This window comes from Dendrobates tinctorius, unplaced genomic scaffold (assembly GCF_039654945.1).
Source record: "Dendrobates tinctorius isolate UK_male_01 unplaced genomic scaffold, ASM3965494v1 ptg000017l, whole genome shotgun sequence".
Taxonomy (NCBI): Eukaryota; Metazoa; Chordata; class Amphibia; order Anura; family Dendrobatidae; genus Dendrobates; species Dendrobates tinctorius.
The window spans coordinates 13034234-13056136 of record NW_027361685.1 but is presented as its reverse complement, the minus strand read 5'-3'; the positions used below and the strand labels follow the sequence as shown (position 1 = coordinate 13056136).

The 21903-nt window shown below is 47.1% G+C and overlaps 1 protein-coding gene across 1 annotated transcript in view; it reads right to left on the bottom strand.

Moving 5' to 3' along the window:
* Nucleotides 1-21903, bottom strand: part of LOC141082292 (uncharacterized) — a 987535-nt gene that overhangs the window by 348713 nt on the left and 616919 nt on the right. The gene's annotated exons all lie outside the window — the stretch shown is intronic.

Sequence of the window (21903 nt, the reverse complement as noted above, 5' to 3'; positions counted from 1 at the left end):
AAGGTTAGCTCCTCCTCCGCAGTGTACACCCCACCGACCGGCAGGGAATTTCCTCAGTTAGTGAGAAAGCAGTAGGAGAAGTAACAGAACAGATTGAGAACAGAACAAACAACTCAACTGTAACCAATCAACCAAAGTAAGAACAGGAGTTGTAGAACATGGGAGGGTGCTGTGTCCGCCAATAAAGGCTCCGAGAAACAGATTTTACGGTAAGCAACCCAAAAATCCTGTTTTCTCGTTCGCCTTATTGGGGGACACAGAGACCATGGGACGTCCCAAAGCAGTCCCTGGGGTGGGAAACAAACTTCCATCAGGCCGGTGGACTCACCACCGCTGCCTGCAGAATCCTCCTACCTAGGCTGGCATCCACCGAAGCGTAGGTGTGGACCTTGTAGAATTTCACAAACGTGGGAACCGATGACCAGGTTGCAGCTTTGCAAAGCTGCAGCGTGGAGGCTCTGTGTCGTACCGCCCAGGAAGCACCAACTGCCCGGGTAGAGTGCGCTCTGATCCCCGGAGGGGCCACTCGATGCTTAACCCAGTAGGCCTCCAAAATTGCCGATCTGATCCAGGGAGCAATAGTAGCCTTGGAGGCCGGGTGACCTTTCTGCGCCCCATCTGGAATGATGAAAAGAGAGTCTGTCTTCCGCAAGGAAGTCGTCCTAGACAGATAGATTCTCATCGCCCTGACCAGATCCAGCTTGTTCAGGGACCGCTCCCGAGGGTGAGTAGGACTTGGACAGAAGGACGGCAGAACAATATCCTCATTGAGGTGAAAGGAGGACACCACCTTCGGAAGAAAAGAGGGCGGAGGCCGTAGAACTACCTTGTCCTGGTGAAGTACCAAGAAAGGAGAGCGGCAAGAAAGAGCCGCTAATTCCGACACGCGCCGGATGGAAGTGATGGCCACCCGGAAAGCTACCTTCCAAGAAAAGAGAGAAAGGGAAACATCCCTGAGAGATTCAAAAGGAGAACCTTGCAGAACCTCAAGAACCAAATTAAGATCCCATGGATCCACGGGCGCTTGGTACGGAGGAGCCGTGTGAGCCACGCCCTGAAGAAAGGTTTTGACCTGAGGGCGGGAGGCCAACGTCTTCTGAAATAAAATGGACAGCGCCGAAACTTGACCCTTCAAGGAACTGAGAGCAAGCCCCGCATCCAGCCCTGCCTGAAGAAACGCCAGAACGGAAGGGAGCGAAAAGCACATGGGCGCGATGTTATTGGCCTCACACCAAGTGAAATAGGCCTCCCAAGTACGGTAGTAAATCTTGGAAGACGATGGCTTCCTGGCTCGGATCATGGTATGAATTACTCGACCGGAGAATCCTGCTCGTTTCAAAACCTCAGTCTCAACAGCCACGCCGTTAAATTGAGCGGCCGAGAATTGGGGTGGCAAAACGGGCCTTGAGACAGCAGATCTGCCCTGTCTGGAAGCTTCCAGGGGGCGTCCGCGAGAAGGTTGACAATGTCCGCGAACCAAGACCTTCTGGGCCAATTCGGGGCGATGAGAATGACTGGAATTCCTTCTGCTTTGATCTTCTTCAACAGCTTGGGAAGAAGGGGCAGGGGAGGGAACAGGTAGGGGAGCTCGAACTGCGACCAAGGAATGGCCAGAGCGTCGGCGCCCACTGCGAGAGGATCTCGAGCCCTGGATACAAACTGTGGGACTTTCCTGCTGAGGTGAGAGGCTAGCAGATCTACATCCGGAGTCCCCCAACGACGGCAAAGCTGAAGAAACACTTCCGGATGTAGGGACCACTCTCCTGCCGCGAGACCCTCGCGGCTGAGAAAATCGGCGGCCCAGTTGTCCACGCAGGGAATGTGTACCGCGGAGATTGTCGGTACCGAAATCTCTGCCCACTGAAGGATCTTGGACACTTTTGCCAGGGCTGAGGCACTCCGTGTTCCTCCTTGGCGGTTGACATATGCCACCGCTGTGGCATTGTCTGTCTGAATGCGGATAGGCAGGCCCCTGAGGAGCCTCTCCCAGTGGACGAGAGCCAGATAAATTGCTCGTATCTCTAGGATGTTGATCGGCAGGGCTGATTCCCGAGTCGACCAACGACCCTGAACAGTGTGATTGCGGAACACTGCCCCCCATCCGAGGAGGCTGGCATCCGTTGTTACAATCTGCCAGTGAATGGGAAGAAAAGACCGCCCCAAGAGGATGAGAGATGACGTCAACCACCAGTTGAGAGACCGCTTGATCCGGCATGAAAGACGAACAGGGTGATCCAGGGACAGAGCAGACCTGTTCCTCCTTGACAGAATGGCGTGTTGGAGAGGTCTGGCGTGAAATTAGGCAAAGGAAACTGCCTCTATCGCCGCCACCATCTTTCCCAGGACCCTCATGGTTGTTCGGAGGGACGGATATCGTGTGGTCTGCAGCGATCGTACATCCTGCTGCAGGGAGAGAATCTTCTCTCGTGGGAGAAAGACCCTTGACCGACGAGTGTCGAACAGTAGGCCCAGAAACACAAGGCGTTGAGAAGGAACCAGACAGGACTTTTTCCTGTTGACGATCCACCCGAAATTGGAAAGAGTGTCTAGGACGATCTTCAAACTTAGGCGCGCCTGGTGAAAAGAGGGAGCTTTTTTCAGAATATCGTCGAGGTACGGAAAAAGAACGAGACCTCTGATCCTCAACAAGGCCATCAACGCAGCCATGATCTTCGTGAAGACTCTGGGAGCGGTGGCGAGACCGAAGGGCAGCGCAACGAACTGGTAATGTTCCTGGCGAACCGCAAAACGCAGGAACTTCTGATGTCCGGAGAATATGGAAACATGTAGATAGGCATCTTGGATGTCTATTGAACACATGAATTCCTGCTCCTCCATGGAAGCGATTACCGAACGAACCGACTCCATCCAGAAGCGGCGAAGACGGACTCTCTTGTTGAGACGCTTGAGATCCAAGATGGGTCGAACCGTCCCGTCTTTTTTCAGCACCACGAATAGGTTTGAATAAAACCCTGTGAACCGCTCCGATTCGGGAACAGGCACAATCACCCCGGAACTGAGGAGAGAGGCGATGGCCGTAAAGAACCCCGGGATCAAGGCTGGATCTTTTGGAGGACGGGATTTGAAAACACGATCCCGTGGAAGAAAGACGAACTCTATCTTGTATCCTGACGATACGACCTCCCTGACCGAGGTGTCCTCTACTGAGGCCAGCCAGACGTCCTTGAAGAACAAGAGTCGACCTCCCAATTGGAAGGGACCCTCGGGAGTCAGAGGATAGTCATGCTGAAGTGGACCGTCCAGATCTGGATCTGGATGGTCTGCCCTGTGAAGAGTGGGATCGCCAGGAGGGAGTGGGTCTGAATGAAACTTTCTTCCTATCTTGGCGTGCCTGCGGCCTTTGTTGGTTGGAGGATGTCTCCGCCGTATTGAAACGGCGGAAAGCCCGAAAGGGTCGAAACTGACGCCTTAGTGGAGGTCTGCGAGGCTTGGACTGAGGGAGGAGGGAACTCGTGCCTCCGGTGGCGTCCTTAATAATCTGGTCCAATTGGGATCCAAAGAGGCGTACTCCCTGAAAAGGCAGATTAGTAAGAGACTTTTTAGATGACAAGTCCGCCTGCCAAGCTTTGAGCCAAATTGTACGTCGGATTGCCACGACGTTGCTTGACGCCTGAACTGTGCAGGATGCGGCATCCAAAGAAGCAGAAAGCAGATAATCCCCCGCATGGGAAATCTGATTGGCGGGATCGGCCAATCGATCTGGTTGTGCTTTCTCTAGGATGCCCTGACGAAGATCCTCTGCCCAAGTAGCTATGGCCTTTGCTGCCCAAGATGAAGCAAAGATTGGGCATACCGCCGTCGAAGCCGCTTCGAAGGCAGACTTCGCCAGGGATTCTATAATTCTATCATTAGAATCCTTTAAAGACGCCACACCTGAAAGCGGGAGAACCGTGCTATTAGACAGTCTGGACACGGGCGGGTCCACCGAGGGAGAGGCAGACCAGTTATCCATGAGCTCTTTAGCAAACGGGTACAGTACGCCGAGACGCTTTCCTCTTTGAAAGCGTCTGGTCGGATCTTCCCTTTCTCTTGTAAAAATCTTTCCAAACTCGGAATGAAAAGGAAATACCCTGGAGGGTGTTTCCTCCCGTCTGAACGAAACCTCCTGATCTGAAGATTTCGCAGGGGAGTCAGAGATTTTGAAGGTGTGGTTAATTGCCGCGATGAGGTTCTGTACTGTAACTTTCATGTCCGCGTCCTAGCCAGATTCCAGCTCTACAATTCCTTCAGAAGACATATCCGAGAACGCTTCACCTGACTTGGGTGAGGAGGCACGGGAGGGCGACTGCTGTGAAGGACTAGGTGCAGATGATGGGCCAGGAGAGGATTCCGGCCGGAGATCCTGCCTGGGCCTTTTGCGGCTTCTGCTAGCTGGCTCAGATGAAGCGTCTTGTGACCTGCTGGACCCTGCAAAAGTGTCCAGGGGCAACTTGTCAAGAACGGCCACTAGGGACTGAGACACCCTGGTGAGGTCGGCCACAGATTGTGAAAGAGACGAGGCCCAGCCAGGAATGGGTGGTTCGCTTTCCCGTGGCGCAATAGGTGGTTCCTGGACGGGGTCATGCTGAACGGGATTGCTGCAGTCCAGGCAGATGGGAGTAGGCTGACCTGAGGGAAGTTTGCGATTGCAAGAGGAGCATGCGAAGAACTGGACTAGGGTGCCCGTGGGGACTGGCGGACGGCCACGATCAGGCTTAGAAGTAGACATGGTGAAGGAAGAGAAGATGAAAACCTGTGGAACTGCTGGAAGGTTGGGGGACAGAAAGGCAGAGTAGGGTGTCAGTCTGCAGATGCAGAAGTACTCACGGTCTGGTGACCCCGAAAGAGATGAATTAGGCTCCTGCAACTGGCCAGGGACCGACAGGAAGCGCTGGTCTCTGCTTTGGTCTCCGGCTGTCAGGCTGCAAAGATGGCGACAGCCCGACATGAGGAAGTAAAAGCGCGGTTTCTGTGCAAGAAGAAGGGCGGAGCTAGTCGCCTCCACCAGAGGGAAACCCCCCCCCCTTCCCAGCCACAAGCCTGAAGAGGTGGTGGGAGGGCTTAGGAAGGCAACGGCCTAGGAGAGCGGATGGGGGCGTGGCAGCGACGGGAGCGAAGGCCCAAATTGAAGCCGGAGGCTAAATTAGACACGGCGGCCGCCTGTCAGCACGGGGCGGCGCGGAAGAACTGCGGCGCAGCCGCGCCCGCCCCTAAGAAGAATGCCGCCCTAGCCCTGCTCCCAGACGCCACCCTATGCAAAAATACCGGCGGTGGGGTGAAGAAAGCCGGCACCGCAGCTGGGGCCAAAAGGGATGCGGCGACTGGGAAGCGCCGGCCGCGGATAACCTGCGGCGCTACTTTGGCGTCCTTGTGGAGACTCTGGGAGCAGTGGTGTCTTCTTCCGGTCCAATAAAGGTACCTTCCATATCCCACGCTGTCTGTCCATTCCGTCTTTGCACCTTGTCCAACCGACAGGCTCTGGTGGGCGAGTGGGTGGGTGGCAGGGGGCAAGGACCATCCGTCTTCGCTGGCACGTCCTGTGCTGAGCCCGTGGTCCGCCCGGAGAACTATGAGGATACGGGGTGACAGTACATGCCGTACTCATAGTCTCTTGTGGGAGTACAGTTGTGACCGTTCACACTGTATCCCGCCTAAGACCTGAAACAACGCACATCGAGGTAGATATGGGTCCAATGAAGGACCCGTGTCCACCTCCTACTGACACTAAGCTAAACTGAGGAAATTCCTGCCGGTCGGTGGGGTGTACACTGCGGAGGAGGAGCTAACCTTTTTTTGCATAGTGTCAGCCTCCTAGTGGCAGCAGCATACACCCATGGTCTCTGTGTCCCCCAATAAGGCGAACGAGAAAAATGATTTTTTAATTGTGCGGCTGTACTTTATAAACATCTGTGAAGCCCTTGGGGGTTCAAAGTGCTCACCACATATCTAGATAAGTTCCTTGGGGGGTCTAGTTTCCAAAATGGGGTCACTTGTGGGAGGTTTCCACTGTTTAGGTACATCAGGGGCTCTCCAAACGTGACATGGCGTCCGATCTGAATTCCAGCCAATTTTGCATTGAAAAAGTCAAACGGCGGTCCTTCCTTTCTGAGGTCTGCCATGCGCCGAAACAGTGGTTCCTCCCCACATATCAGGTATCAGTGTGCTCAGGACAAATTGCACAATAACTTTTGCAGTCCAATTTCTCCTGTTACCATTGGTAAAATAAAAAAATTGGACCTGAAGTAGTTTTTTTGTGAAAAAAAGTTAAATGTTCATTTTTTTTAAAATATTCAATAAATTCCTGTGAAGCATCTGAAGGGTTAATAAACATCTTGAATGTGGTTTTGAGCACCTTGAGGGGTGCAGTTTTTAGAATGGTGTCACTTTTGGGTATTTTCTATCATATAGACCCATCAAAGTGACTTCAAATGTGATGTGGCCCGTAAAAATAAAATGGTGTTGTAAAAATGAGAAATGGCTGGTCAGTTTTTAACCCTTATAACTTCCTAACAAAAAAAAATTTTGATTCCCAAATAGTGCTGATGTAAAGTAAACATGTGGGAAATGTTACTCATTAAGTATTTTGTGTGCAGTATTTCTGTGATTTAAGGGCATAAAAATTCAAAGTTGGAAAATTGCGAAATTTTCAAAATTTTCGCCAAATTTCCATTTTTTTCACAAATAAACACAAGTTATATGAATGAAATTTTACCACAAACATGAAGTACAATATGTCACGAGAAAACAGTGTCAGAATCACCGGGATCCATGGAAGCGTTCCAGAGTTATTACCTCATAAAGGGACAGTGGTCAGAATTGTAAAAATTAGCCCGGTCATGAATGTGAAAACCACCCTTGGGGGTTAAGGGGTTAAAAAGTTTCTAAAGAAAAATTGTCTCCAACAATTCTTGTAAGAAGAAAAAAATAAGCAAAAAGCAGAAGACACATTTTATAATTGTTAACATGTTAAACATTTATTAAAAAGAAATGAATCTTTTTGGGCCCCAGAACATAGATGTACACCGCAGGGACGGCACAGATGAGGCTGCAACAAAAACCCTGAAAAGCAAACATGGCATCTAAGAAGGTGTGACTGAGTTTGGCTGAATGCCCCCCCGTCTCCAAGTACTCGATAGTATGGGGCGGCCTAGTTACTCCGATACTTACATGCCTAATAATGGGGTCTGGGCTGCAATGTATGAAGGTCTATTAGGCCAGAGGCAGCGTCCAATAAGTTACCTTATAACGCCCCCATACACATTAGGCTAAAATTCCATGAAAGCACTGATTTCGGGGGGGTTTGGCAGACCATATAATGTATTTCGGGGCCTCCCGACAGATGATGTCAGGGCAGAGAAGGATCTGGCATCCTGAATTTCAGAGGATAATCCGTCTGTTCTTCCTGTAGATAATCCTCCTCTAGAGGAGTCTGGAGGCGACTCTCTCATACAGACCACAGGAAAGCTGGAATATTTGTGTGTATGGGGGAGTCGGGAGAGATCGCCGTCTGCCAAATGACCGCTCAGCCAACTCTGATCTCATGTGTCTGGGGCCGTTAGTATTACACTGACAGGCAGTGATGATACACGGCACTACAGTAGTACAGGGCATCACCGGAGCCATCAGAGGCTTGTATGTTGTGTGATCGCACTGATCAGAGGGGTTTAAAAAAGGTTTAAAGTGGAAAAAATATCACAGTTTCAGCAACAAGAAATATCCATCACTATATGGAAAGCAGAGTCACTGCACAATGTTAGTTATGTCCCGTCCATAACTACTTTATTATACTCTATTGTCCTGTACACAGTGGAGTAGATAGAAATCACAGATCACACAGCAATAGCTGGAATTGGACCCTCCAATGTAAAGAAAAAAAATCTCTCTATCTATATACACTGTTCAAAAAAATAAAGGGAACACTTAAACAACAGAATATAACTCCAAGTAAATCAAACTTCTGTGAAATCAAACTATCCACTTAGGAAGCAACACTGACTGACAATCAATTTCACATGCTGCTGTGCAAATGGAATAGACAACAGATGGAAATTATTGGCAATTATCAAGACATCCTCAATAAAGGAGTGGTTCTGCAGGTGGGGACCACAGACCACATCTCAGTAACAATGCTTCTGGCTGATGTTTTGGTCACTTTTGAATGTTGGTTGTGCTTTCACACTCGTGGTAGCATGAGACGGACTCTACAACCCACACAAGTGGCTCAGGTAGTGCAGCTCATCCAGGATGGCACATCAATGCGAGCTGTGGCAAGAAGGTTTACTGTGTCTGTCAGCGTAGTGTCCAGAGGCTGGAGGCGCTACCAGGATACAGGCCGGTACACCAGGAGATGTGGAGGGGGCCGTATGAGGGCAACAACCCAGCAGCAGGACCGCTACCTCCACCTTTGTGCAAGGAGGAACAGGAGGAGCACTGCCAGAGCCCTGCAAAATGATCTTAAGCAGGCCACAAATGTGCATGTCTGCACAAACGGTTAGAAACTGACTCCATGAGGATGGTCTGAGGGCCCGACGCCCACAGATGGGGGTTGTGCTCACAGCCCAACACCGTACAGGACACTTGGCATTTGCCACAGAACACCAGGATTGGCAAATTCACCCCTGGCGCCCTGTGCTCTTCACAGATGGAAGCAGGTTCACACTGAGCACATGTGACAGACGTGACAGAGTCTGGAGACGCCGTGGAGAGCGATCTGCTGCCTGCAACATCCTTCAGCATGACCGGTTTGGCAGTGGTCAGTAATGGTGTGGGGTGGCATTTCTTTGGAGGCCACACGATGTTGGGCTGTGAGCACAACCCCCATGGAGACACAATTGTGCCTTTACCTGGAGATAAATTCCCAGTGGGGGCAATTTCCAAAATGCAATAACTTAAGTGGGGAATTCAGCTCTTTTCGCACTTAAGGGATCTGTATATGGAGTCTACAAACTACAGTGGGGGAAATAAGGATTTGTTACGCTGCCAATTTTGGGGTAAAGTCACATTTTTGTGAGGAAATAAAGTAAAATTGTCATTTTTTCCTTCCACATTGCTTATATTCCTGTCACACTGTCCGAATTCAGATATTGTCCTGTCAGAAAGGAGAATACAGGGAGTGAAAGGGTTAATAGGACTCACAGGAGGAACCGGCCCAGAAAGCAGAAGATCCAGGAGTGTCCGCCACATATATGACTGCTCTGTGCACAGGACCTGTGATGAGGTCACAGGAGGGGAGGAGTCAGGGGTCACATGATCAGGGGCCTCAGTGTGTGCAGGACTCAGTGTGCTGGAGCGCTCCCGATAATCAGCTGCATGTGTCGCGCTGTGTGATAGTCACAGCACCTGCATGGAGGGCGACACATGCAGCTGATTATCGGGAGCGCTCCAGGGATCCGGGGTCCCGATGCAACTATTCGGTAAGTGATATTAGCCAATAACAACTTCTCCGACGATATTCGCTCATCTCTAGTAATAACAGCTCAAAGGAATTCACCGAACTTTTCATTAAGTTTAATAGTAAGACCCTATTAAATATTGAGCACCAGCGGGATGAAGCATTGACAGCGGCATGTAAAAGTGTGGGCGCCCCGGGTCAAAATGACCGTTATTGTGAGCAGTAGTAAGATGAAGATGAAATGATCTCTAAAAGCCCGAACCTCTAAGATCACACATGGCCTTTGTATTTTAGACAAAAATAATAATAAAAATATATATAGACTTTTTTACAATTTCATAATTGCAAAAAGGAAAAAGGGCGATGCAAAACTTTGGGCACCTTTAGAGATTTGTGTACTGAGATAATTTTGATCAAGATTTCACACCTTAATTAGCTTGTTAGGGTTATGGTGAGATCACATGGTGACCAGGAGCTACAGTGTGAGGAATGGGCTAAAAAGCCTTCACTAGACCCCTGTACAGCTGTATAATGAGGCCCAGGCTTTATAGTGAAGGGACAGGAGTGAGGGCCTGTTCCCAGGAGCTACAGTCTGAGGAAAGGGCTAAAAAGCCTTCACTAGACCCCTGTACAGCTGTATAATGAGGCCCAGGATTTATAGTGAAGGGACAGGAGTGAGGGCCTGTTCCCAGGAGCTACAGTCTGAGGAATGGGCTAAAAAGAGTTCACTAGACCCATGCACAGCTGTATAATGAGGCCCAGGCTTTATAGTGAGGGGACAGGAGTGAGGGCCTGTGCCCAGGAGCTACAGTCTGAGGAAAGGGCTAAAAAGCCTTCACTAGACCCCTGTACAGCTGTATAATGAGGCCCAGGCTTTATAGTGAAGGGACAGGAGTGAGGGCCTGTGCCCAGGAGCTACAGTCTGAGGAAAGGGCTAAAAAGCCTTCACTAGACCCCTGTACAGCTGTATAATGAGGCCAGGCTTTATAGTGAAGGGACAGGAGTGAGGGCCTGTTCCCAGGAGCTACAGTCTGAGGAAAGGGCTAAAAAGCCTTCACTAGACCCCTGTACAGCTGTATAATGAGGCCCAGGCTTTATAGTGAAGGGACAGGAGTGAGGGTCTGTGCCCAGGAGCTACAGTCTGAGGAAAGGGCTAAAAAGCCTTCACTAGACTCCTGTACAGCTGTATAATGAGGCCCAGGCTTTATAGTGAAGGGACTGGAGTGAGGGCCTGTGCCCAGGATCTACAGTCTGAGGAAAGGGCTAAAAAGCCTTCACTAGACCCCTGTACAGCTGTATAATGAGACCCAGGCTTTATAGTGAAGGGACAGGAGTGAGGGCCTGATCCCAGGAGCTACAGTCTGAGGAAAGAGCTAAAAAGCCTTCACTAGACCCCTGTACAGCTGTATAATGAGGCGCAGGCTTTATAGTGAAGGGACAGGAGTGAGGGCCTGTTCCCAGGAGCTACAGTTTGAGGAAAGGGCTAAAAAGCCTTCACTAGACCCCTGTACAGCTGTATAATGAGGCTCAGGCTTTATAGTGAAGGGACTGGAGTGAGGGCCTGTTCCCAGGAGCTACAGTCTGAGGAAAGGGCTAAAAAGCCTTCACTAGACCCCTGTACAGCTGTATAATGAGGCCCAGGCTGTATAGTGAAGGGACAGGAGTGAGGGCCTGTTCCCAGGAGCTACAGTCTGAGGAAAGGGCTAAAAAGCCTTCACTAGACCCCTGTACAGCTGTATAATGAGGCCCAGGCTTTATAGTGAAGGGACAGGAGTGAGGGCCTGTTCCCAGGAGATACAGTCTGAGGAAAGGGCTAAAAAGCCTTCACTAGACCCCTGTACAGCTGTATAATGAGGCCCAGGCTTTATAGTGAAGGGACAGGAGTGAGGGCCTGTTCCCAGGAGCTACAGTCTGAGGAAAGGGCTAAAAAGCCTTCACTAGACCCCTGTACAGCTGTATAATGAGGCCCAGGCTTTATAGTGAAGGGACAGGAGTGAGGGCCTGTTCCCAGGAGATACAGTCTGAGGAAAGGGCTAAAAAGCCTTCACTAGACCCCTGTACAGCTGTATAATGAGGCCCAGGCTTTATAGTGAAGGGACAGGAGGGAGAAAAGTGGGGGAAGGAGCCAGAAGAGCCGGACTGCCCATCACTAACCTGCAGAGCCGCACTCCACATATATGGCTGCTCTGTGCACAGGACCTGTGATGAGGTCACAGGAGGGGAGGAGTCAGGGGTCACATGATCTCCGGAGTGCAGACCTCCATGGAGCCTTCTCCTCAGTCAGTGACATTCCCGCCATTATTCGCCCCTCACTACTGGCACAATTACCCCGCGCCGCCTTCTCTACACAGTGTTATGTGTGGAATGTAACGTGTGATTTCTCTGGAGGGAAATAGACCCCACTCAGGAGGGAATTCTCACCAGTTACCGGCCGTCTACTATATGGCGGCATATGATTGTGCTATCGACTCCACACCAGGAGCTAAAATGCCCAAATCTCGGTTATTTCCTCCCTTCCAGAGTCCGGCTGAGGCCGGGGTCACACTTGGGAGAAACTCGCCCGAGTCTCGCACCTCAGGGCCCTTGTGGATTAGCCTCTGTAGGGGAAACGACACCGGCTGTCAGGGACAGGGGGCCCCAACATAAATCCAATATTTGCTGTAAGAAAACCCAACCTGATGCCGCCATTCGGGGTAACCAATGCTCCGGCAGTCTGTGACAATGTCAGTAATTATATTTTTTCTCACTGATTGGTAGATTTGTGGTAATTTTCCTGGATGATATAGTGAGTTACTCCCGTCCTCTGGAGGAGCATGCTCAGCATGTCAGACAGGGTCTCCAGGTTCTACGTGACAACTATTTATTTGGTAACCTGGAGAAATGACAATTTGTGGTCCAGCAGGTCCAGTTCTCAGGACATGTGGCTTCTGCATTGGGGTCTCAGATGGACCCCGTTACGGTCCCAGCAGTCCCTTCATTGGTTTTATCCAAGTAACCTGAAAGTGTTACAGAGATTTCTTGTAGTCGAGATACTGAGGAACAAACAAGCGAAAAATAGGGTCTTACCTGATAACCAGATGTAATGAGAGTAGGGGAGTATTACACTCACCTGATGGAGTGGCGCCTTTACACCATGCTCAATGCATAAATCAGCTGCTGCAGGACCCAGGGCCAAAGACCGAGCAGAAGAGCGGATCCGGGTATAATGTGTCTGTACCTGCGCTGCTGATGGAGACGATCGGAGATGGAGATTTTCACTAAAAATGTTTATTCAAACAGGTTTTCAAAGTCAACGCGTTTCACAGTCACACAGGACGTCTTCCTCAGGACGAAACCTGAGAGCGGATAAACATGTCAAGCCTGGAACGTTTTATATGCAGTCTTTATAATAATAATAATAATCTTTTTATTTATATAGCGCCAACATATTCCGCAGCGCTTTACAGTTTGCACACATTATCATCGCTGTCCCCGATGGGGCTCACAATCTAAATTCCCTATCAGTATGTCTTTGGAAGGAAAAAATGCCAACAAAGCACAAAATGTCAAAGTTCATGAGAAAGTCCGTCACACAAAGATAAATTATAGTTCCTGAGAAAACAGAACACATTACATACAATAATTATATTATAAAGAGCCTATGAATGAAGTGAGGTCACCTAAAAGAATGAATAAAGATATACTGTATCTTCTGACTATAAGCCGCACCGGACCATAAGACGCACCCCAAATATTCAGAAGGAAAATAGGGAAAAAGTTAATGTGTGAAATGGGGGTCTGTCCCACTGTCTGAATTCAGTAAACCCGGGGGGGATCGGCAGCGCTGGTGGAGCCGGGTCACAGGAGGTGTTCGGGGATCCGGCGATGATCTGACTTATCCCAGGCTGGTGCAGCAGGAGGCTCTGTAACATCTGTAATCTCACTGAGGCCATTTGGAGTAAGGGGGTTTAGTTTATAAATCCAGAAGATTTCTTCCCGATGTAGTTGTCCGATGCGATTCTGACCCTGTGGGGGAATCTCCTCTGTGGGGAATATTCTCAGTTGTGTGGAATCTTTCTTGTGTTTGATGGTGCAGTGACGTGAAAGCCCATGTTGGAGAAAACCCTATGGAGTATTGGAACGGTGTGAGTTCAGCCTTTTGTGGAGGGGTTGGGTCGTCCTTCCCACATATAATTTCTGGTAAGAGCATATAATCATGTGTGTAACATAACTGGTGGAACATGACATGGGAGTTTTGGTCGGGAAAATTTCACCAGTAGAAATAAGGGTGAATTCAGAGAGACCATGGCAGATCGAGTCACAACAGAGGCAAGTTTTCAGATTGCATGTAATGAGTTTTTTCGGGAGACAGGCGATTTTTAGCAAATCTTCCATCTTCTCTTTTGTTTCTTGGTGCTAGGACATTTTTCAATGATACAAATCTTCAAAATGTCAAAAAGGGATTGCTGGGTAATGTTTTTCCCACTCCAGCTGTCTGACATGCTCATGATGCTCCTGCAGAGGACGTGAGTAACTCAATATATCATCCAGGTAAACTACCGCAAATCTACCCATCGGGGAGAAAAAAAATGACATTTTTAGAGACTGCCGGAGCATTGTTTAATCTGAATGGCATCACCAAATTTTCACTATGCCCCTCCGGTTTAATAATAATAATAATCTTTATTTATATAGCGCCAATATATTCCGCAGCGCTTTACAGTTTAACAGTTTCAAAACACAAGTCATAAGTAACAACGTTAACAATACAATAATTAAAGCAAAATAAGACGCCCCTGCTGGTGAGAGCTTACAATCTACAATATAATGCGGCCTTCCATTCGTCACCATTGTGTATACATGTAAGAGAAATCATAAGAGATTGAAAGAATTGTCACCCAGATCCTTCTTGCAATTTTATTCCATGGTGAAACGTGACATCAAACCATATTAGAGTGCGGCGTGCAGGTAGCAGGGAGCTATACAGAGGAGAGAGCCTGACGGACTGCGGCCGTTTCGCACTTGCTTAGCGCTTCTACCGGTCCATGCTTGTCAGGGGGTTACACCACTTTTTTTTAACAAGGGTTAGGGAATGGTTAACTGAGAATTGCAAAACATTTACAGTGAGTACAGTGAGATGATTAATACAAAAAATGTAAAGAAATATAACATAGATCATAGCCACACAGACATATTCAATGTATCATTGAGGCCAAGGGGAACTTGTGCACCGCAATCCACAATCCATGCTGCTTCTCTTGTTAGTAGTAATCTATTCTGGTCACCGCCTTGTACAGGATAATCAGCGGGCTCAATTCCTGCAGATCTCAGCACATCGGGGTCCGCATTATGGACCTCTCTTATATCATTAATCTCACAGATCCTTTCCCTGTGTGACTGAATGGAAATGTTCTCTGAGCCTGATGTGCCGCGGTCTAATAGTCTGGGCAGTATAATAATCGTCCTGGGCAGTATATGACATAAAGCACTTGCTCTGTGCTGCCCGTGATTAGTTTATCTACCGTCATCGCCCCGATCCTCAGATTTCTCCTGTAAGATGGAGATGACAGAAGGAGCGATCCCCACAATGGAAATGGCCTCTTGGACGTCTTCCATGTAACCAGGTGACTTTATTGTTCTTCTCCTGGAATCTTTCCTGTAGCGATAAGTCATCTAAGTCACCGCTTCTTCTAGAAGCAATCGAGGGTTGTTCTTTGCTGCTACGGCTAAATCTTTATCTCCTCACAAATGCCAATTCCTGTTTATCGCTGATTTTATTACATCATATTGGGATTAGGTGTAAAAGTAACAATAAACCTTTTATTATCTCGTCCTTCTTTCTGCTCTTCCTCCTGGATCTTGTAACTAGACCCACATGGGTTCCTCCATCGCTCTAGCACAGTGTAATAATGTTGGCGGATAACCTCTGTGTAATAAGTCATCTGTCAGGTCATTCGCTGGTTGTAGGAAACCTTCTTCTCTACTATTCATTGTTCTCAGCCTCAGATACCGGCTGTATGGTCGGCCTCTGTTAGTATGTTTCAGGTGCGCATTATTAGAATGGAGGGACATATTGGTGGCTGCAGGTTTTTATAGGTGCTGGTTATTATTCTACCATCCACTATTTTATTATTCACATCTGAGAAATCTAAGTTATTCTGTCCAAATTGTGAATAAATCTCATATTAACCTTATTCTCCTCGTTCATATATGTAATGAAATCATTAACCCCTTTCTGTCCCAGCCCACACCAGAAACACATCATCCACGTACCGGTGGTCCACACGGAGGTGTCAGGTGGGGTTTACACTATAAATATATTTATTTTCAAAGTCTGGCAAGAACAAATTAGTGAAACGGCAGCATCTGGCGCCCCCATCGCTGTCCCCGTCATCTGGGTGGACCAGCTGCCCCCAAAAGAGAAGGCCTTATGGGACAATATAACATTCAGGCTTTCCAGGATGAATCCAATATAGTCATCTGTTTCAGCAGTTTTTTCCATAGATTTTTTATTGCTTCCAGTCCTGTGATTTGTGGAATTCGTGCGTACAAGCTCCCGACGTCGATCAAAGCCAATTTATAACCCTCCTGCCAATCTATACCGGACACAATTCTCTATAAATCTCCGGTGTCCTTGATGTGAGCAGGTGCTATTCTCAGTAATGGTCTCACACACCGGTCTATAAATGTAGAGAAAGATTCTGTTACTGACCCGACCCCGCACACTATCGGGCGGCCTGGTGGGGGCGCTGCGTCTTTGTGGACTTTAGGAATATAATACCAATGCGGCTTGTGTGGAAATTCAGGGAAGAGTTTCTCTGATATTAGACAATCGTCCCTTCTCTATGTGAAATCTCAGAGAAGATCTTAGTTGTTCCTTCTCGTTATTTGTGGGATCAGCGCTTGTTTTTCTCTGTGCTGCTCTCTGATCGCTGTCTTTCTGCTCCTTACTATATTGTCCATTGCTACTAACACTACATTATTGCCTTTATCGGCTTCTCTAATAACAGGATCTTGGCAGTTTTTATCTCCTTCAGTGCTCGCTGTTCTTTTTTGTTACATTATCTGTTGTTTTTGTACAGCACGGCCTGTGTGTCTTTTACCACTCTGTAAAAAACATAAAAACAATTAACCCGATCAGTAAACACCGGAAATAGAAAAAATGTGAGAATGACAAAATTACGTATTTATGGATGGCACAATTCCACAAAAAATGCTGTAACGAGCGATCACAATTGTACTAATAAAAACGTTATCTCGTCCTGCAGAAAATAATCCATCATACAGCTCCACCGGAGGAAAATAACAATGTTACGGGGCTCGGGAAATGGAGAAACTGCTCCAAAAATGTTTCTTTGCAAACCTCAGATTTTTTTTTCTCCACTAAAATAATAAAAACCTGGACATGTTCGGTGTCGCCGTAATCATAGTGATGAGGAGAATCATATTACATGGTCAATTATACCACAAAATGTACAAAAACAATTCACAAAAAACAATGTCAGAATTGTTTTTTTCACAATTTCACCGCACTTGGAATTTTTTCCTCGTTTTTGAGTACACTATGTGGTAAAATTAAGGGAGTCATTGAAAAGTACAACTCGCCCCGCAAACATCAAGCCCTCATATGTCTATGTGGCCAGAGAGAAAAGAGTTATGGCTCTGGGAAGAAGGGAAGGAAAAATGGAAACAAAAAAAAGAATATGGGCCGCAGCATGAAGGGGTTAATTGCGTCTTTCTGCCACTTACAGGGAAAGTTAGAAATCAGTTGTGTCAGGTCAGCGTTATGTTCATGGCTTCTGATTTAGAGGAGTTGACTATAAAACACATACCTGTGATTCCAGCTTACTCCGTGTCTCTGGCACCGATAGGGTCCTGGTTACCAATAGGGGGCGACTGGGAAAAGGTCTGGTCACAATTACAGACTAAATGGATCCGGCAATTAAATCCCTGACATCCCAATGGTGTAGATGAAGTTCTCCGCTTCTCCCCTTTCCTATAGGGGGTTTGGTGGAATTCGTTCTCTACACTCTTTATTACATAGAACAGTTTTCTCTGATCTCAATGTGTCTTATTTGTTTCTTATTTCCCCATAATACAACGGTCACAAGATCGCCGATCTGCACTTTACTCTCCGATGGTGACGATCCTCTAGACATCCGGACAGTCAGGAGCATTGGATCCCATCTGTGTCTCCCCACTATTCTAACAATGGACGCTCTCTCCGCGATCATTTCCTCCTCTATACGGTTATTACGGGGAATGACGCTGTGATGACTTCTCTTCTGGGAGAGACACAGATCACAGGTGACTAATATTGCAGTGTGAATAGACACTTATATTTCCGGTATTTTTCTGTCCTTACATTGTGGGTTATGAGGTGTTTGGGGCTTGTTTTTTGTTCCGCCCTTTTCCCTTTGTTTTTATCTTTCCAGTTGGTAATTGGGATTCTAATATAAGCCCATATATCCCGGGAAGTGTCAGGTGCTGGGATCTCATTATATTATTAATAACAATTTCATTCCCGATTATTCCCGTCATTTATTGCTCATTACATTCTCTCTATATAATAACAGATTCCTCTTTGTTACACGTCCTAATACTGATCATTTATATCTCTATACTGTAGAGGAAACATTTCTAGGAGTGTATACACTTCACCACAAACACTTCCCATAGATTTTATTATCATCACTGTTATTAAGCTGCTTTTCTCTTTATATCTTTACCATATCACTGTTTATTCTCTTTTCTTACCTGTTGCACAGTTGCACTCTCACTGGTCACTTGGTGGGGTCACATTTGGCTCTTTTCACCTGCATTGTTTTGTTCCTGGACCCCCCTCACTATCACTTTACCTGATTGATCACTACCAGATGGCTCTATGCAGCATTATCCATCTTGGTCTTACCAACAGGTTTTCATCCTGATCCTCCTGCTTCACTGGGGAAGATGTGACCGGGGAACAGCCCCAATTCCTTTAGGAACACCCCTACTTTACCCCAGAGTTACCCCCCTTGCCTGGATTAGTGCAGGACCTTGGTGTGTTGGAAACACTTATCCGTACCCTCTGAGAAAGCTGACGGGGCGAAACGCCGGTAAGAGGGAATAGTGGTGACTCTGCCATCTTTCTCTTTACACTCCCGGCATGTCGCCTGTAGGATCTGTAATCCCCATCTCTTGTTAGGATGGTTCCTCCTTTACACTATATGGGCTGGGCTGTATTCCTGGGATATCCCATATAGCACTGGCTGCACTTTATATCTCCTATCTGTATCCCAGGGATGTAATGCGCTGTCAGCTCTTTATTCTCTCACTATTTATACCCTTTGCTCTGTGTCCTCTCATTATATAAGCTATTCATCTATAAGTGCACAGGATCTATTCCCCTTATACACTGATATCCAGTGATAGATCTACAATCCGGTTACATATATCTATGTATGGATTTATCTTACACTCAATAAATACGGAGCACTTATCTCATCCCCACCTTGATAGTGACGCTCTCTTAGGATACATGTTACTCTATGATGGCACTTTTGCACATGGCCACTAGATGGCGCTACATCTGACATTTGCCTGAATTTTTATATCTACACATGGTTTACACAAATTATATTTTCTTCTGGTAACTCTATACTATTTACCATTAGAAGCTGTGTATTTCTGTAATTATTTGTATGTATACATGATTGATTACCAACTCTGTCTCTGTAAAAACAATCCCCTTTAACCCCTTTCTGACCTCGAGCGTAAATGTGCTTCCTCCCTTTGATGTGGGCTCCGGCAGTGAGCCCACATATTTTCCAGCACATGTCAGCTGTATTGCACATCTGCCATTTGCCCTAACAGCCTCTGACAGCGGCATTTAATGTGCACTTCCAGCAAGCACGCCGTAAATCCCGCCCATCGGTGACCCCATCACATGATCATAGGTCACCGATGGGTTGGCATGATAACCAGAAGTCTCCAGCAGACCTCTATGCTTGTCACTGCCGGAATGCTATGAGCGCCACCCACTAGCCAAAACCGCATGGACCAGGGATCATCCTGCCGAACTCCCGCTCTCCTTTTAACTTGGGCAAAACACTACTCAGACAACACAGGGTGAGGGTAACACAGTGTGGGCAATGCTTTATTGTACCACAGAACAGGCAGATAACACATAGAACACGAAGAAAAGATGAGGTGGCACTCACCAGTGTAAAAAGTCTGTTCTTTATTGATCAAGCAGTTCACAGCATGTCCTCAGGGAGAATGGGAGATGGAGTATGCGAGTGACGACGGCCATTTTGCGCTTCTACGGGTCCACACTTTCTTTACTTGGTTTGCACCTTGAAGTGTCCTGTTACATGAGCGCGTCATGGCTTACTGAGCAGTATCGCACCGAGCACATGTGGCGGCTGTGATTTCCCTGCCGTGCAGTTTATCTATTTGTATGCTAACACATACAACAGTCTCAGAAAAATACCAAAGATGGGGCACATTACAGAGTCTCCCCTGTTAAGAATGGGTCACCGAGGAGGAAAACAAGACCAAGCTAAGTCACAGAAAACCAGAGAGGTTGGTAACTAAGCGGATTGCAGACCCCTGGTCCTATCCACACAACTAGCAGTAGCCGTGGAGTGTACCTACAATGATCCTAGATGCCTCGACACAGCCAGAGAGCTAAATAAGCCTAAAGCAAGAAAGGGGAAATCTAAACTGCCCCAGAGCAGACCCCAAAGGAATAGACAGCCCCCACACATGTATTGATGGTGAGACAAGATGAAAGCACAAATACAGGTAGGAAAATAGACTGAGCAAACAATGGGGCCCACACTAACTAGAAAGGACAGGAAAGGAAAGATACTGTCTGCAATCAAGCCAAAAAACACTGCAAAAATGTCCATCACTTCTGACAGCAAAAAATACCCTGAAGTCACTAGACTTCTCCCACTATATCAGCACTCTGGCATATTCTGAGAACAGAGCAAAAAGAGGCCAATCTAATAAGGGACAAAAAGCAAACTGGCACATACAGTGACATAAGAATGGAAATTCAGCACAGCCCCAGCCGGGGCTGGCTGACCACACAAAAAACTGAATAGACCAAACCAAATCAAATGTGAACATTAGCAGAGAACACTTAGCTTGAGAAGGCAGGAACTGAACTGGAAACCAAGACCTCAGGAGGCAGGAAAAAATCACCAGCATGGGAATAGGGAGTCGGCTGTCTTAAATCCAGTCCGTGACTCCATATGTCCTATCCTCATTATCAGGTGGCAGGTCTCTGTTAATTAGATCACCTTCATTACCTCCTGCCACCACCAGAGGGAGCCCGGAAAAAGAACTCACAACTCCTCTGTCAGCACAACCAGCTCCCTCACCAGAAACCAGAGGCAGACCACAAAATGAGTTCACAACACTCCCCCTTCCACTGACCCGCTGGGATAATAGCTGCTGTGACTTCAGATCTTCCAGGGTCACTACACCAGCTGTGGCACCCACACACACAGGGGGTAATGACAAGCGTAGGAAAATGACTGTCCATACAAGGCCAGTTGATCTGAGGATCACAACCTGGCTTCATCTTCCAGGGTCGCTACCACACCTGTGGCCCGCACTCAAAGAGGAGGTAACAATAAGTGTTGGAAGATGACAGTCCATTGAGTCCATACAAGGTACAAGGCCAGTTGATCCGAGGATCACAACCTGGCTTCTCCAAATGTAGCCATGGTTCAGTGATGGTCAATGGAGCAGATCTGTATTCTTCCAACCAAGGCTGAAAACCCCTAGGATGTTTCCTATAGAATGATAGATCCGTGTCCCTTGTGATGATGTTGTGGCTGCTGTCCTGTCTCTTGTCCTTTGGATGTATAGATGTCTTGGCAGACTCTCTCTGGTTGTTTCTCTCAGTCTCTTTATACAGAGGCATGTAACCTATTTTTAGACTTAACAAGTGTCCCTCACTCAGTATTTACATGAAGGGTAAGAATGCAGATGAGATTATTATAGCATTACTTGATTATTTAAACTATTTACATAGTTTTTCCCTATGCATAATTAGCATATCAGCAAACATCACTAGTGATCAAGGATAAGCGCACAATAAAAGTCACTATTACACAAACAAAAGTCTGTTTTCTTGACCAACTACAAATCAACACTTAACTTTGAAAGCCAACATACAGATAACATTCTATTATTCTTCGTTTGCTAAAAAATAGTCATCTGGTTAATTAAGATACAATGCTGAATGTCTTCACAATGCCAAAAGTAAAAAAAAAGTTTTTAAAAATATTTAAAAAATGTAAAAGTTCAAGTCACCCCTCTTTTGCCCCTTTCAAAATAAAACAAAAACAATCAAACATACACATATTTGTTATAGCCGCGTTCAGAATCGCCCAATCTATCACTATAAAAAAAGAATTAACCCGATCGCTAAGCGAGAAAAAAGGTCAAAACGCCAGAATTACTTTTTTTGGTCGCTGCAACATTACATTAAAATGCAATAAAGGGCGATCAAAAGATCGTATCTGCACCAAAAT